Below are 17,978 nucleotides of genomic sequence, written 5' to 3'. Positions count from 1 at the left end.
AACGCAAACAGAGCACGATTAGTAAAGTATTGTAAACGAACATTTATGTCTGCATCTGGGTAATGTTGTTGGAGGTCTCGTACATAATCCTCCATGAAATGATCCTTAAACTAGTCCCATAATTCGGAGAGATTAGAAACAGTGCAGAATACCAATGTAATGGTAAATAGCTCTCGCAGATGAGATGTGCTGCTGCTTATACTGACATCTGTTAATATGTCGCACCAGTGAATATCGCCTTCTAGTAACCCAAGTGCAAGGCATACTGCTTGATATGTAGGATGCAAAATACCATTAAATTTTTTGAGACTTTCGAAGGAAGTTGGTCCCTTGACAACATTTAATAAAATCCTTAGATGATAACATTCCCGACTATTAGGATGAATTGTATAAAATCTACCAAGGGTATGCTCGTGAAATATGCCGGGATGATCCTCCACAAGAGTACCTCGGCGTCGCCGTTGGAATATGCCATTTTCTTTATTAAATGTTTAATAAGCTGTTAATTAGTCATGCAATAAACTGGCTGCGAATTCATCGTTATGGCACAGATCGAAAAAGTCCATGAATGTGGTATTCCTAGGATTCTCTATCACTCGACGGACATTGTTTGGATCAAAATAAATTCTCTGACCATTTTCTAAATGGATAATCAGATGTGTTACTGCGGGTAAACGTTCGTGAATCGAAAATGACAATATGCGCCTGATTGCTTTCGAAAGTACAAGCGCACTTTGCCAGAAGAACACCAAAGTCATTTTGACTCATCTTTTCACCTTACAGCTTTACGCTAAATACAACATACATTCATAAGGCTTATATCTGATGCCGCAGAATAATTTATTTGGGCATCATAATTGAACCCACTGCTTTGTTTTCCTTACCATGCAATATTACGTGTATTAGTTCTTCTTATTTGGTCATTATTCAGTCGTCACCGGTTCTCTTCACTTTCAATCACCCGCACAGCTCTTGTCGTTTTTCTGGCATTAACCAGACGCCTTTCTCGATCAAAATTTGTTTCTGACTGACGAGTGGTACTCACACTTTTACGGAGCTGTGCTAAGTGCTCGATTCTCAGTCCTAGTGACATGATATCGATCACATCGTTCAGTAACACGGATGTCAATTTGTTCTTGACTTTCAAATTCACGTTGATTTTGGTGATGACGATGATCACTTTCCAATCGCTGCTCTCTTTAATAATCTATTTCTAGATATCGCAACACAGTGTGTCGAATATGGCCATCTTCTAATCGCTGCTCTCTATAATACCTCGTAGTCTGATTCTAGGCTTTGCGAGACAGCGTGTCGAATACAATCATTTTTTATACGCTGTTCTGTAAACTTCTGATATTCTTGACTCCTTAACAATGAATGACGGGTTCTATCTAATTGTAATCGTTCGTTCCTCTCAGAACTACTTTCATTCGACCTAGACATGGATTGCCTCAATCGACAACTTGTAAGACGACTTTCTCTATCCTGCAGAGATTCATTTTCACGTTGCACTCTTTGACTTTTGGCCTTTCACGTGTTATTAGAGACATTTGATTTCCCTTTAGGCATGAATAATGACAACGGATGAGGTGGATTGATGACATCAAGGAAGCCACGGCTCTCAATTTAGAAAGACTTCGGAAAATTGTGTACGACAGGAAGAAATGGCGCACTTTGGTCTATGGGGTCACGGAGAGTCGAAAGCGACTAAACGACTAACAACAACAACAACAACAATGACTTAAGTACTCAATACCAACGAACACAAACGCGATTTGGGACTCAGCCATCCACAATAGCCCGCTCGTGCGTACTGAACCCGCACGACAGCTAGCCTTTGTGATATTAAGTCGTTGGAGGGAGAAGAGGTGGAAGGCGCCTTTCGATGCGGATGAGGGGAAAGCGTAGTACTGGATAATGCTTCTTTGGTTTGTTATATCTTCGCAGACCACCAAGATTGCTCCCAGCAGAAGACCAAGATCTGTTGACTTAGAAAGGCCTTAATGGAAGAGTGACGTTAAATATCTAGTTAGTACTATCTATGGAGACCAAGAAAATTTAGTGAGTGGGTGGTCGTTAAGGCAAGGTTAGCAACCAAGATACACTCTTTGTAAGTTATCTACCGGCTGAGTAGGCCGTGGGGTTAGGGTTGCGCAGCTGTGAGCTTGCATCCGGGAGATAGTGGGCAGCCCTGAAGGTGGTTTTCCGTGGTTTCCCATTTTCATACCAGACTGTACCTTAATTTAGGCCACGACCGCTTCCTTCCTATTCCTAGGCCTTTCCTATCCCATCGTCGCCATACGACCTATCATTGTCGGTGCGACGTAAAGCAAGTAGCAAAAGCAAAGAAATTTATCTATGGAATAATTGTAGCAAAATCCAAAATGGAGGCACTTAGGGCAATAAAAGTAAACCAAAATATGCCTTCAAATCAATTAAACTAAGTTGTAGTCTCTTAAGATAACACGTTCACACAACCACCACACCAAATAAATGCACAAATGCACCCTGATACCCACTAACACTACACAAAACACGAAAAAAGATGTTAAAATAGCGGAGCTCCACTACACATGATCACTTCCAGTGAGTTTACTTTGATCTTAGCCAAGAGGCCAAGAAGCGTTTACAGTATAATTTTTTCAGATGGTAACTCATATGTGTACCAATTTTGGTGGCAAATTTCGCTGCTTTAGAATCCTTGAACTGACGTTGCCATTGTTACGGCTGGTCGTTTCTTTATCGAATTCCTAGAGCAGGTATATTGTGGTGCCAATATCTCCATAACATTGGTTTTAGGAACTTAAAACATGGTTTTCAGGCCCTATGGCTTACCGAGTTTTGTTCTTTGCGTCAAGGGGATTAATATGAGCTTTGTCTCATCACTGTACGACAAATTCGATATTTCGCCTATTATTTTATATCTCTCCCCCCGTCCCCGCCAAATTGTTTTGAAAATTTAAACGTAGCCTAAGATACTCCTTATACCATCAGCTATCTGCCAGTGAAAGTCCTACGAACATCGGTACAACCGTTTCGGAGATTAGCCGGAACAAATAGACAGACAAAAATTGTAGGCCTATTGCGCCCTGGTGGGGGTGTGATAAGCGTCATGCAATTATGATGAATTATTGAGGAATATATATTTCATTTTCATAATAAAGAATATCTTACTGTACATACAGTAAGAGCAGGTCAGGCCGAGATGGTATGGTGAAACATGCACAGACTATTGACTCCACTGAGATTAACAAACACAATGAACGGCAGAATTAGAATTCCCAGAAATTGTGACGAAGGGGGAAAGAGAAAGGCACGAGTTGTTGACAAGTTTGTGGAAGGTTTTCATAGCCCCGGGCAGAATAGGTAGTGGCAACAGCGAAAAGAGCTGGGTGCAGATTTCTGAGAAATGATGGAAGGGTATCTCCATGTACTAGCGGGAGTTGAACGCGGGGTTGGCACTGGAAGAATAAAATATGAGCCTTCCCGGTCCCGTGGTTTAAGTGGACCAATAGAAAATTTCATCGACCAGTCGCAGGTACGCCAACTTCGTATTGTAAGAAGCACTAGCGAGGCTAACTCCGCGGATTAAATTGATAGAAGGAAGTGAGATATCAATTTACAATGAGGTGGAATTTAGGAGCCTTACTATATTATAAAATTTATAAAAAGTTAATCATTGCGGGAGATTGCATGGTGTAATTCTGAGAATTAATGAATGCTATCCGATGATTGGCTGGAGGCAAAGGACGCCACAATAGAGCGCAAAATCCCAGGCCGGGATACGGCAGCTAAATTCGCTAATATATCCATTACCAGCGAACGATAATAGTTGAGAATTGGTATAGAGCCTTTGAGAACATAATTACATCATTGGATATCATATTTAAGCCACGGGCCGAACCGCAAATTGTCGTATGAGGGTATCGGAACTGTGCGTCCTAAGATGACCTCCTCTGAACTCGGAAGAGACGGGATACAAGTATAAATATGAGGTCGTGGACAAGGACTGACTACTACTTTTGACAAAGCGTTCGAGCGGATACCACGCCTGGGGTGCGTGACAACTTCTGATATTTTGTTCGAGCCGTGATTACACCAGGGGTGCGTGTGTGTACTTACTCGTGGAGTAGGGTTCGAAGTATTATATTGTTACATGGTACAGTGATTCATGACGTGATGTAGCTCATATTACAGTCTTGAGCAGTATACTAGTATGAAGTGTTTCAAATAGACAGGACTCAGTAAAGCATAACTTACGGAGTGTGAGATTCTACCAACAGATTAGGAAGTGCGTTACATGAGAACGGTCACGAGTGTTTATGTCACCTAGTAAACAGTCGATTCTAAACTGATACCTGGTCAGCTACACGAACGTGAGACGGGAAATTCAAGTGCGCGCACGGGCCGTTGTAAAGGGAATCCCGAGGTATCCCATGTTCCTAGTGTCCGGGAAAGGAATGAAGAATGTATATCTACATTAAGTGGGCTTGATACAAGGCCGAGAGTGTAAAATTTGTGAGTAGAATTTAGGGTGGAAATTATTCCAGAGTGCAACAGTTATTTTATTTGTTTTTATTCAAAATGTGTAAAGTTGAAAAGGGTCAAGGATTAATTCTTCAAGCTGGCATGAATACCAGTGGAATGCAGTGCTAAAAACCGGAGAGGCTAGGCTCCATGTCCGGTTTTAGCAGACTACAAGGGCAGAGATGAGTAACCCTTTAAAATATTTGTAGATGGCTATCGTTAGGGGGAGGAAATTATATTAATTTATCATGTAACTTAATTGTGAAACGAGCCGTTTCCGGCTCGTATAAATTCAAAGATAGATAGACAAAGGGACAAATTAATATGTACATAATTAGATCAAGCACTCATCATAATTTTGATTATTAAATAGAGTAGAGTAGTGTTTATTTGATCATTCAAGTGCTTGAGTTGTTTGATATGATATGGAGCTCGTTTCACGTAAAGATAATGTTAATATTCATTTTAGAAGTGCTTACAAAGTGTTTTTCCGTTATCGGAACTTTTATGGATATTAAGGCCTGTTGTTATGATAATCCAGAGGTAGGGTTGCCAAGTGATATAAATTGTTGTGGGACGGAATGAAGTCCATTGATTTGTTTGTAAATATCGCGAAGTTCGTCAGTGGACAAAAAAATAATAATCTGTACAAGTGTCGAAGTATTACATTAATATTGGGTAATGTGTAAAGGCGTGTTTAATAATAATCTTTGAGAATAAAGGCACGGGCCTAGTTGGATAGAATGATGGCAAATTAAAGTAATTTAAATGTGGGGATATTATGTGGCATGAATAATTTATTTGGATAGTGAATCCGATTTTAACACTAATTGTTGATTTAACGGTTTTTTGGACTCCATAATAATCATAAATAATTTTGGTAGAAACGAGATAGGCATTTTGATAATATGGTCACGCTATGTTTGAGGCCCAGAGTGATTTGAGCCAAAAGTTGAGATTTGGAGTTTTGTGGGACAGAAATCCGGCCCGAAATGAAAGTGAATTTTACTGATGTTGATGAAGAAATAGATGGATCTTAAGGCCTACGTAGAGGTTGTATTTCTATATCGGTGTATTGAGTGGCAGAATAGAGTCCACACACCGAGGGTTAAGTAATGAAAATGTTTTGAAGAGTTCCGATGGGTAAATGGACTTCAAAATGGAAAAGGAAGGAATAATTTAACACTTGCAGAGATTGGAGGTATTTGCCCAACTGCGAGGTGTTATGGGATTTGAGAATTGTCTTAGGAGCATATGGTCTCCATGAATTAACGACAGTACGAAAATAAGGTTGCGGGTTCGAACACTATTATGTCCCGACCGATGTGAATTCGGATCTTGGTGATTTCTGTTTGGGAGAGAACGTATGTGACTAAATTAAAAAGATGGAGCATAAACATAAAGATTATCGAAAGAATAATAATATTAATAATAATAATAATATTCCACCGGGCGAGTTGGCCGTGCGCGTAGAGGCGCGCGGCTGTGAGCTTGCATCCGGGAGATAGTAGGTTCGAATCCCACTATCGGCAGCCCTGAAAATGGTTTTCCGTGGTTTCCCATTTTCACACCAGGCAAATGCTGGGGCTGTACCTTAATTAAGGCCACGGCCGCTTCCTTCCAACTCCTAGGCCTTTCCTATCCCATCGTCGCCATAAGACCTATCTGTGTCGGTGCGACGTAAAGCCCCTAGCAAAAAAAAAAATTATAATATTCCAAGTAAATCATGTCTGGATTGATTAGTGCCAAAATAAATCGGAATTGTAAAAGTGGTTATGCGTTAAACATATTAAGAGTGGACTATCGTCTAACAAGCGAAATTATTTTTTTAAAATTAATAATAATAATAAATTATTATTATTTGAAGAAGAAGAAGAAGAAGAATTTTTAAATTTTTATTTATGAACACAATAATGATGGTGGGAATTGAATTGAAAATATTGAAATTTTCAAACCACTTTAATAATGATAATATTTGAAGTAAAAAAAAAGAAGCTACTTTTTTTGAAGAAGAAGAATTTACTTTTTTATATTTTGGACATAATAATGATGTTGGGAGTTCTAATGACAAATTTGAGATTTTAACTAATAATAATAATAATAATAATAATAATAATAATAATAATGAGAATATTTGAAGAAGGAGAAGAAGAATAAAAAAGGAAGCTACTTTTTTTTTCTTGATGAGAATAATAAGAGCGAGAAGTTGAAGTAATATAGCGAGGATGATTACGGGTTACGATAATCACGATTTCCACTATTAATAATAATAATAATAATAATAATAATAATAATAATAATAATAATAATAATAATATTTTAATATTTTAATTTTATTTTATTATTTCGGATGCTGATGATGAATGATACTAGGGAAGTCAGCTGGCGAATTAACGTAATAATGTCAAGTATTGTGAATAATAAGTTAAGTTAATAGTTGTAAAATGAAGGCAAATCCCTACATCTGGACAATTAGGTTAGAGTCGCTTTGTCGTTTCCTTCAACTAACGATTAGCATATCTTGGTTAGGAACCCGGGGAGAGTTTGTAGTTTCCCGGGTTGGTCTCATCTCAATCAAAGTGGAGGCGATAACATAGTTCATGTGATCGCGCCCACTTAGCCAACAGGTAATTGGTCCACGACCAAATATGGTCATGGTGTTAACGAAGGTAAATCTGATACCTTCAGATATCAACGGTTCTACCACCCCAATGGAAGGGTGGTGAGAAGTGATAAATTTATGTAATCATTTTCAGAAATAATTTGCCAAATTACCGGCAAATCAAGGGTCAACAGATTTTGTTGTGTGTAAAAATTATTTTGTTTACTTAAATAAAATGCTCCTTTAGCATTTGCAAGGAAACAGTTCCAGGTTCTTGTTCTTGTAGAATAGTAAATCCTTGGTGACCGTTTAAATATCCTTCCCCATCCCTAGGATGGAGCCTTCATAATTTTCCTTTGATCTAAATATATATATAATTTGTATGTTTGATGATGAGCCCTAAAGTTAAAGATTAGAGTGACCCGTTCAACCCTTTAGTACTGATTGGATGGCGCCCTTACATTTAGTTGGAGATCTTATATCTCAAAATATAATTTTTTTATTGTTTATTAGTTGCGATAGATTCGGACCGTAACACTCCCTGAGATAAATGCAGGTTGGGACTCAGACTTTGAGCGGGTACACTATACATTGGCTTTTAGTTATAAGTATACACTTTCATTTTATTTTGACATTACAAACGGGTACATCAATTTTATTTATTTGTATATATTTAACTAAGTCGACACTGGAGTGGTGCTACATTGTTGCAATTGAACATGCAAGACGAGTGTTCGGTTCTGATTCGATTATTACACTTTCAGGACCCTCTGACCGCAAGTTTGGACAACAATCAATACAGGACGTGCCCACCACGAGCTGCAATACATTGATGAATTCGTCGAGGCATGGAGTCAATAAGGCCTTGGATCGCTTCCTGAGGAATTGTGGCCCATGCTTGCTGCACTGCACGGGTCAGTTGTTCCAGAGTTGTGGGTGGCTGAGGACGGTTGGCCAGTTGTCGACCCATCATGTCCCGCACATGCTCAATAGGACTGAGGTCCGGGGATCTGGCGGGCCATTCTAAGGTTGTGATGTCGTGGAGAGCTTCTCTGGAGATGCGTGCAGTGTGAACCCGGGCATTGTCCTGCTGAAACATCCCATTAGCAATGTTCGCCATCATAGGGACAACCACTGGATTGAGTACCCTATCAACGTACTGTCGAGCAGTCATAGTGGCCTCAACAAGCACTAACTGTGATTTCACATTAAAGCCAATAGCTCCCCAGACTAGTGATGGGCAACGCTCTTGCTCGAGACTCTCGAGACTGACGTCGCAGATCTCGAGACTCTCGCGAAAATCCCGAGACCGATCCTCCGACGTACAAGTAACTACAATACGACTGTAAACTTGATAGTATATCATTGCCAGTTATTGCGTGAAATAACGTTCTCATATGAAAACGTGCGAGCCAATACATTTTATCAAAAGCCTGGAAAAGTACTGCATGTTCAACTATGAACCCCTTAATACCATTAACGAAAGTGAAATCGGAATGTCAGTATCTTAAATTGTTCACGGCTCTTTTGAGTTGGACATTTTAGCTGAATAACCCTGCATAATTTGTGAATAACTGTAGATAGGATGTACACCTACTTGGATACTAGAGGCATGCATTATTCGAACTTGCGACGGGGAAGATGTGCTTTGCTACGTATGCAACCCCCATTGCACATGAGTGGAACGTGTAATCTAAAATGCCCGACTTTGCTCCACTTCTTTCAGCAGGGGTGATGGGCAACGCTCTCGAGACCGATTCTCGTGTGCTGCGAGCTGTGCGACGCGACGTCCCAGTAACTACGAGTGTAAGCTTGATAGTTATCATCAGCAGTTCTCATATGGAAACGTTTGTGGCGATAAATTTTGTCAAAAGCATAGAAAAGCACTGCATGTTGAACTATGAGCTTCTTAATACCATTAACCAAAAGGAAGACAGAATGCCAGTATGTTAAACTGTTCGCAAGTTATCTCAGGTGGACTTCTTAGCTGAATGACCTGTATAATTTGTTAATAACTGTTAGTAGGATGTAAACCTACCTGGATGCCTCACAATCGTTATCGGCAGGGTAGCTTCTTGTGATTCAGACCGGGCCGGAGGTGTTCTGTGACTATTCCTCTTCATTTATATTATGTGTGTTTAAGTGTCGGATCATCCCATAAGTATTTCTGCTGACGTATTTTACTTGTTTGGAATAAACAACACAGCGGGATGTGTTATGTGTCATCTCTTCAAAATAACCGACATCCACGACTTACGTTTCATTTCGGACATCGTCTACAAGTTGTCGCGTACAGCTAGACACAATTACACATTGCACTGTCATTTTTTTTAAATGACATTAGTTCGGGGCGTCGACCTAAAGAGATGTTTTGCCCCTACTTGCACCATGTGATAGGCCTATGAACCTGCGTGCAATTGGAATGGTGGAAGTGTAGAGTGCTGAATGTGAGGAAAGGAGCGTTAAAGACGACACAAATACCCAGTCCCCAAACCAGGGATATTAATCATTTACAATAAAAAACCCTGACCCAGCCGGGAATCGAACCCGGGGCCGTCGGGTGACAGGCCGGACTGCACTGTCATATACCGAAGTACCTAATTATTATTATTAACAAATACATCGCAAATGGGAAATATCCCGGTGGCAATGGCCACTTACAGTAGTGTAATAATAACCAGCATAGTGATGTAGGCAAGTTTACCTTCGTAAACAGGACCATAAGGGATTGGAATAAATTACCTGCAGCAGTCTTTGATAGATTCTCTTCCGGTATCAAATCGTTTAAGATGATGATTTTTGCTAGTGTAAAATGAAAAGTAAAAGCTGCAAACGATGGACACTGAATTTGTGATTTTCTGCTGGATTTGGAGTGTTAAACTAGCAATATTTCTTCTAATATTTTCTCTCCATGGAACTGCTTGTTGTACTCTTGTTGTAGTTGTTGGGTAGTTATGTTTCAACTTTAATATCACTTGTAGTGTTAAGCTAGTAGGAAGTTCAACCTATAGGATTGTAAGTAATGGAAATACTTAAGTTGTGTGTGAATTTATGTATAATGATGCTGGATTTAGAAAGGTAAACTAGTAGTATTTCTTGCCAAATTTTCTTTCGTTGTTGTTGTTATAGTTGTAGGGTAATGGTGGTTTAACTTCACTTTATTATCACTTGTAATGTTAAGCTAGTAGAAAGTTCAACCTATAGTATTGTAAGCGGTAGTGTTGAGCACTGGAAATACTGAATTTGTTTATGATGGTGCTGGATTTAGAATGTTAAATTAGTACCGGTAGCACTTCTGCTAATATTTTATCTCCATGGAATTGCTAAATACTGAATTTGTTTATGATGATGCTGAATTTAGAATGTTAAATTAGTAATACTACTTGTAATAATTCCTCTCTATGGAATTGCTTGTTGTACTCTTGTTGTTGGGTAATTATGCTTTAACTTTACATATGACGCGAATACTCTATAACATCGTAAGGAATTATTTCCTTCGTCACCAAAATATCGGTAAACACAAGCAGTGGTCATAATGTGATATTGAATGTGGGGTCTGATAACGATGTACACCTATCTGTGGAGAGAATTGGAGCAAACTGAAGCATTTTAGATTACACATTCCACTCCTGCGTAATGGTGGTTGCATATGCAGCAAGGCGAATCTTACCTCGTCTCGAGTTCGAATAATGCACGCCTCTGTTATCCAGGTACGTGTACCTACCGAAGCCGTCAGGTTCTGTACTTAAACCAATCATTCGTGTACCTACCAGAGCACACAATGCCAGAATGCGTATCCTGTATAATTATGTTATACTGCGTCAAAATAGACCTCGGTAGAAATGAACACCCTAGTCGCTTGTTGACACGTATTTACGGGAGAAGGCCCGTGGTTGGCTATTCGCATATTCGGCACACACACCATTCAGCTCCGAGCTCCGAGTACCTGTAGGTCTACGACACGCTGCTCGCCGCACAATGCGAAGACAACGCTCTCGAGATCTCTCGAAATTTCTCGCGAGAAATAGTGCCTGCGCTAGTCTCCAGAAATCTCGAGACCTAGTCTCAGACTGCCCATCACTACCCCAGACCATAATGCTTGGTGTTGGCCCTGTGTGCCTCTCGACAATAAGATCTGGGCGGCCCCTCTCCCCGGTACGTCGGCGCACACGATTCCGGCGATCACTGCGGGCAAGACAGAAGCGCGATTCATCACAATAAATGTCAAAGGACGACCCTATGCCATTCGTCGACCCACGTCGATCTTTCTCGACACCAGGCCAGCCTTACACGTCGCTGTTGTGGGGTCAATGGAACACCTTCTGCAGGGACAGGGCTCGTAGGCCAGCTGCACGCAGGGGATTGCCAACTGTTTGTTCTGTACCGTGGGGTGCTACAGCTGCTCGAATTTGCGCTGCTGTTGCATGGGGTTCCATCCGGGCTATCCGAATAATGCGGCGATCCACTCTCACAGTTTTCTGTTGCGCTGGGCCTGTGCCAGATCTACGAGTGTGGGTACCTTCATTTGACCACTGCTGCTATACACGTTGTACAGTAGATGCCTGTCGGCCAACACGTGCAGCGACAGTCCTTAGCGATAATCCAGCCTCACACAGCTCAATTATCCGAGCCCTCTCAAACGGCGACAGTTGTTGATAGCGTGCTCTTCTCTGTCGTCGAGGCATGTTTGACGGGGAACACTTCACTGCACAGACTGCAAGTCAACTACGCTACACCAGAGTCCGTATACAGTACTGGAGTTGATTCCTCCGCGACCAATCACGTGGGGACACCTGTAGCAACAATCCAATGGGTCTGAAACTTTGATCGTTTACATAGCTACATGGCATCGTTCCATATCTTGAAAATCAACACAAACTACCAATGCCTTCGTGGTGTTGCAATTTCCATTTTCCTAAGTGTAAAATGGCGTATGACTTTTAGTGCCGAGGGTGTCCGAGGACATGTGTCGGGTGCAGGTCTTTTGATTTGACTCCCGTAGGTGACCTGCGCGTCGTGATGAAGATGAAATGATGATGATGACGACACATACATCCAGTCTTCGTGCCAGGGAAATTAACCAATGATGGTTAAAATTCCCGACCCTACCGGGAATCGAACCCGAGACCCCTGTGGCCAAATGCCAGCACGCTAAAGATTTTTCAATGGAGCCGGACATAATAATAATTACCAACCTTTTTTTGTTAGTGAAAGAACAAGGTATCTTACTGCCATTTCATGATATTGCAATATATGATCAAAGCCTTTAGAGTGTGCCTCAAACATAACCAACCAAAATGGAAAGCTATCAAGAGACCACAGATTCACTGCCAAAACTCTCATTGATTTAACTTGTATACGGTTCCAGAACGTTTGTTCCGTTTATACAGAATATGCTCTCGGTGGGAACGCCTCGCTTATACATGCTGCAGCAATGAACTCGGGGAAACCATCTAACTTTGTAATGGGGTTTGGATGGCCAACAGACAGGAGTGAGGCGGAGAGTAAGGTATGTAAGAGTAATCAAACAAATTTACCTTCCACTCAGAGTTCCCCCTGCAAAGCGGAATTTCATTGAATATATATTTTCAGAGTCACCTTCTTCTTCCTGACCTTTTCCCAGTTACCTCGGTCAATATTTTGTATGAATTTAGCCCAGATTTACGGCCGGATACCATTCCTGACGTGTTGTGTTTAAATGAAGATGGGTATTAGTTCCAGTATACATACATACACACAGCGCATGAGTTATAAGAATTAACCTAACAAAGTTAAATTCACCGGTCCGAATGGGAATCGAAACTCCGAACAGAAGGCAATTATGCTGAACAATGAGCCGAGACGCCGGACTATTTTCAGAGCTTATAACACATACATGCCAACGGCCGTAGCCGTGTTGAAACACCGGATCCCGTGAGATCTCCGAAGTTAAGCAAATTGGGCGTGGTCAGGAGTTGGATGGGTTGCCACGCGCTGTTGGTGGGGGGTAAGGGAATGGAGGAGCGGGAAGGAACTGGCCACCCTACCGCATGTAAACTCCGGCTCAGGAACACCTCTGCGGAGTTTCGGACCTGCCTTCGGGCAGAATAACCCTTACCTTACCAATACATACATTTCAATTTATATGGTAATAAAGTCGTCCGCCTCTGTGGTGTAGTGGTTAGTGTGATTAGCTGCCACCCCCGGAGGCCCGGATTCAATTCCCGACTCTGCCACGAAATTTGATAAGTGCTACGAGGGCTTGAACGGGGTCCACTCAGCATCTGGAGGTCAGATGATTAGAGGTGGGTTTGATCCCCACCTCAGCCGTCCTAGAAGTGGTTTTCCGTGGTTTTCCACTTCTCTTCCAGGCAAATGACGGGATGGTACCTAACTTAAGGCCACGGCCGCGTCCTTCCCTCTTCCTTGTCTATCTCTTCCAATCTTCCCATCCTCCCCACAAGGCCCCTGTTCAGCATAGCAAGTGAGGCAGCCTGGGCGAGGTACTGGTCATCCTCCCCAGTCGTATCCTCTGACCCAGAGTCTGAAGCTCCAGGACACCGCCATTGAGGCGGTTGAGGTGGGATCCCTCGCTGATTCCGAGGGAAAAACCAACCCTGGAGGGTAAGCAGATTAAGAAAGAGAGAAAGAAAGAAAGAAAGAAAGAAAGAAAGAAAGAAAGAAAGAAAGAAACAAAGAAAGAAAGTCACCGACTACAGTGATCAACAAAAATATATTTTCGGTGGATATCTTAGTATCCAACACGCGTTCTAAGACCAGTGAAACATGTTCATTCAAAATATGCAAACCATTTATCTCCATCCCCCACCGTTCTTGAGATATACGACATCAACCATTTACGTGTGTTAAACATTGTGTCAAGGAAAACAGCTCTCAGACAGAAGATTCACTAGAGTATTGATAGCAACATGGAGTACTATTTAACATGGCCTTAGCCAAACTTTCTTCAAATGCACAAAGTCACTTATTAGATTTGTTTATTACTTAGCCGCACACGTAGCAAAACAGATTTGTTAAATTTATGCCTCCTGGACGCCATAATGTCTACTGTCACTGACAACGAAAAACAAGCAAAAGAAAATGTTCGGCTTTGTATGAAAAATAACGGAAAACAATGAACATAATACTCGGTGAATGCTGTTCCATGAAAAAGAAAACAACGAAGCGAGTTGGCCATGCGGTTAGGATCGCGCAGCCGTGAGCTTGCATTTGGGAGATAGAACTGTAGGTTCGAGCCCCACTGTCAGCCGCCCTGAAGATGGTTTTCCATGGTTTCCCATTTTCACACCAGGCAAATGCCAGGGCTGACCCTTAATTAAGGCCACGGTTCATTCTTTACCATTCCTAGTCCATAGTCTCCGTAATTCCTATCTGTGATTAACATTGCGCTGCCATAACACGATACGCAGAATAAATCATTGAGTGGTGTTTCCATGGCTTGTTCCAAGAAAGATATTAGATCCAATAACGTTTAATTGCTGTTCTGAATAATAGCCATAATCGTATCCTTTCTATAAAATTTATTTTAGAAAAAACTCTATTCTGAACTAATATATTCCTCTGGTCACAATTTGTGTCCGACGTTCATTAGTACCTGCTAGCAGTAGAGGCGCTAAGAAGCTAGGCCCCCCTCCCGCAATAATTGAAAATGGGCCCCTCGTTTCCTGAAAAGGAAAGTTACAAGTTTATGTCGTAGTGCACGGTTATATATGACTGCAATGAACGTCAACGATGACGTTAATAATAATAATAATAATAATAATAATAATAATAATAATAATAATCGTATGGCCTCAGCTACCGTTTGCAGACATTTCGATTTGACGCCATCTGGCTGTCTGCTCGTCCATTTCGACGTTCCGGTTTACACTGTCTGCCATCTAGCGGACCTAGAGTAAACCGGATCTCTCTTGGGCGTCTATGGCTGAGATTTAATTAATTTTGTCGGGTAAATACCAAATGTATCACCAGAGATCTTTTACATGCCGACATCGTACGACATGGAGTGTCGAATGGACTTTTTTCCGCCCTTCAAAAATCCGACTACCTCTGCCGGGTTTGAACCCGCTATCTTGGGATCCGGAGGCCGACACTCTACCACGGACCCACAGAGGCAGCTATAATAATAATAATAATAAAACTGGAAAAATCCAAAGAAAAGCAACTTGATTTGTTCTGGGTGATTTCCGACAAAAGAGTAGCGTTACAAAAATGTTGCAAAAGTTTGGGTTGGGAAGACTTGGGAGAAAGAATACGAGCTGCTCGACTAAATGGTATGTTCCGAGCTGTCAGTGGAGAGATGGCGTGGAATGACATTAGTAGACGAATAAGTTTCAGTAGCGTCTTAAAAATAGGAAAGATCACAATATGAATATAAAGTTGGAATTCAAGAGGACAAATTGGGGCAAATATTCATTTATAGCAGGGCCTCTCAAACGCCCAAACTCTCACGCGTGCAGAGCGAGGTGCATAGGCTCTGTGCACTGTGCATCGGTACGCTTCGCCTCAACTCGGCTTGACTCGGATGGTGTAGTGTGCTGAGAGCGACGAAGCGTTTGGTGGTAGACGACGTGTTTATCAGTAAAATAGATAAGCGCACGACAACAACATAATAATGGAGCAACCTGTTTCGAAGAAAGCAAAGACTTCCGAAAGTCCATTTCAATCGAACTGGGAACTTTCGTATTTTTGTTTGTTTGTTTGTTTGTTTGTCGTGACGATAACGCCAAATGCTTAATCTGTGGGACGATAATTACGTGCGTAAGAAAATCGTCTATTGAAAGACACTACAACAGACTACATTCGGAAAATTATTGTGAAATCATAGGAGACGTCAGAGAGAAAGAATTAAGGAAGTTGAAACAGCTTGAAGAAGAGCATTCTATATCCACAAATGAGGTTTGTTCCAGTAGTGTAGCATTTTCATTTTGGTTACGGTTTCTGCATTTTTTAAAATTATGTTTACATTCCTCTCAAACATGTATGTGTATTTCTAATTCACTTTTTAAATTTTTTTAATAACACTGGTAACCTTGTCCCATACAACTGTGCGTCTCCGCTCACCACACGTAAACATTTCGCAGTGGTGGAGAAACAGCAGTGAAGGTGAGGAACGCGGAGACAGGCCGAACGGGGTGACAGGTGTAGGGAGAGAAGAGTGGGGGGTCTGCACTCTGGTCAACAAAGCGAAGTCGTCTTTTGCACCGTGCACAGTGCATGCACCAGGCGCATGCACCCTGAGAGGCCCTGATTTATAGGAAGGGGAGTTAAGTATTGGAATAACTTACCAAGGGAGATGTTCAATAAAATTTCAAATTTCTTTGAAATCATTTAGGAAAAGGCTAGGAAAACAACAGATAGGGAATCTGCCACCTGGGCGACTGCCCTAAATGCATATCAGTATTGATTGCTTGATTACATACATACATTTATTGAACATAACAGGCGACTTCGCCCCTATACATGTTCACATGCAATAATAATAATAATAATAATAATAATAATAATAATAATGATAAAATGGATAAATAATAATAATAATAAAATGAGTAATAATAATAATAATAAGGATAATAATAATAAGAATAATTAGCAGTCATTAGCTGAAGCAGGTCACTCACTCAGTGTTCATCCAGTGTCCTTATTATGCTCTGTACTTGCGTCACATTCTTGTTACTGACCTACACCTGATCAATAATCAAACAACAACACTCAGCATTTCAGCACTTGCATTCCAGCTAACTTTAAAACAAACAGACCATGCAATCCTGTCCTCTTACCCAACTCCACATAACTAAGTACTCAGTCCCTATATTCCCTAATCCATTAGAATTTTAACATACTATCCCCTTCCCTTATACAGATAACTATTCCACCCCCCTATTCCCCTGCCCACCCTCTAACTCACTCTCCTTCATTTTACTCTCGCAGGCCTTTTTTGTCGCACAAAAATACCTGTTCAATTCACCCCCTTTTTCCCATTGTTTAATAATCCATCTCAGTATTGCGTTCTCATCCCCTCTCCCCAATATTTCCCGATGCTCGGCACTCAATAATCCATGTCTTAACCCCCTCGTTACCTCACAGTCTCTTAGCAAGTGAAACTCATCATTCATATCTCCACAAAGTACACACCTTGTCTTATCCCTCCCCTGTAACCAGCCTGAATTCCTTGGCAAACCTAAAAGCCACCACATCATCCCATATCGTTTTGACCTATCGACGTATCTAATATTCAACCCTGCTATCTTCTCTATTTTCGTCAAAACAGTCAGCGAATTTCTTAGTCTGCTTTCCCCCAATAGTTTCTGCCTATGGATATCTCTAATTCTCCTTTCCAGTATATTCATCCCTCTCACTTCTGTCTTTGACCAAACCTCCCCCCACAGGTGTCCTAATCCTATCCTCTCCAAATATCCCTTTATTTTTTCTAACCATCCACCCTTATACATGCTCTTAAATTGCTGTACATATGCTGCCTGTAATACTCTCCCACCTTCCTGTCTTTTTAAATTCATCCAGTATCTAACTATTCTTTTCACACCCTCTGATTCCAAATCCTCCCCACACATTAATTCCGCCCCTACATTTGCTGTACACCTCGGTAAGCCCATTACTAACTTAGCAAAACTACTAACAATCCTTCTTAGTTCCTCTCTTTTCTCATCCAGCCCCCAAACTTCTGCTCCGTATAATACCCTCCCAACGATTACCGACCTGAACACGAGTCTCAGTGTTTTATAACTGATCCCCGGGTACTTGAGTAGCAAATTTCTGACTGAGACTAAGGCTGCCAATCCTCTATATTTCACTCTTTTGATCTGGTCACTCCAAGTTCCTTTATCATTAA

This window comes from Anabrus simplex, chromosome 1, assembly GCF_040414725.1.
Source record: "Anabrus simplex isolate iqAnaSimp1 chromosome 1, ASM4041472v1, whole genome shotgun sequence".
NCBI lineage: Eukaryota > Metazoa > Arthropoda > Insecta > Orthoptera > Tettigoniidae > Anabrus > Anabrus simplex.
The sequence above is the reverse complement of the archived record's forward strand: the minus strand, read 5'-3'. Positions refer to the sequence as shown.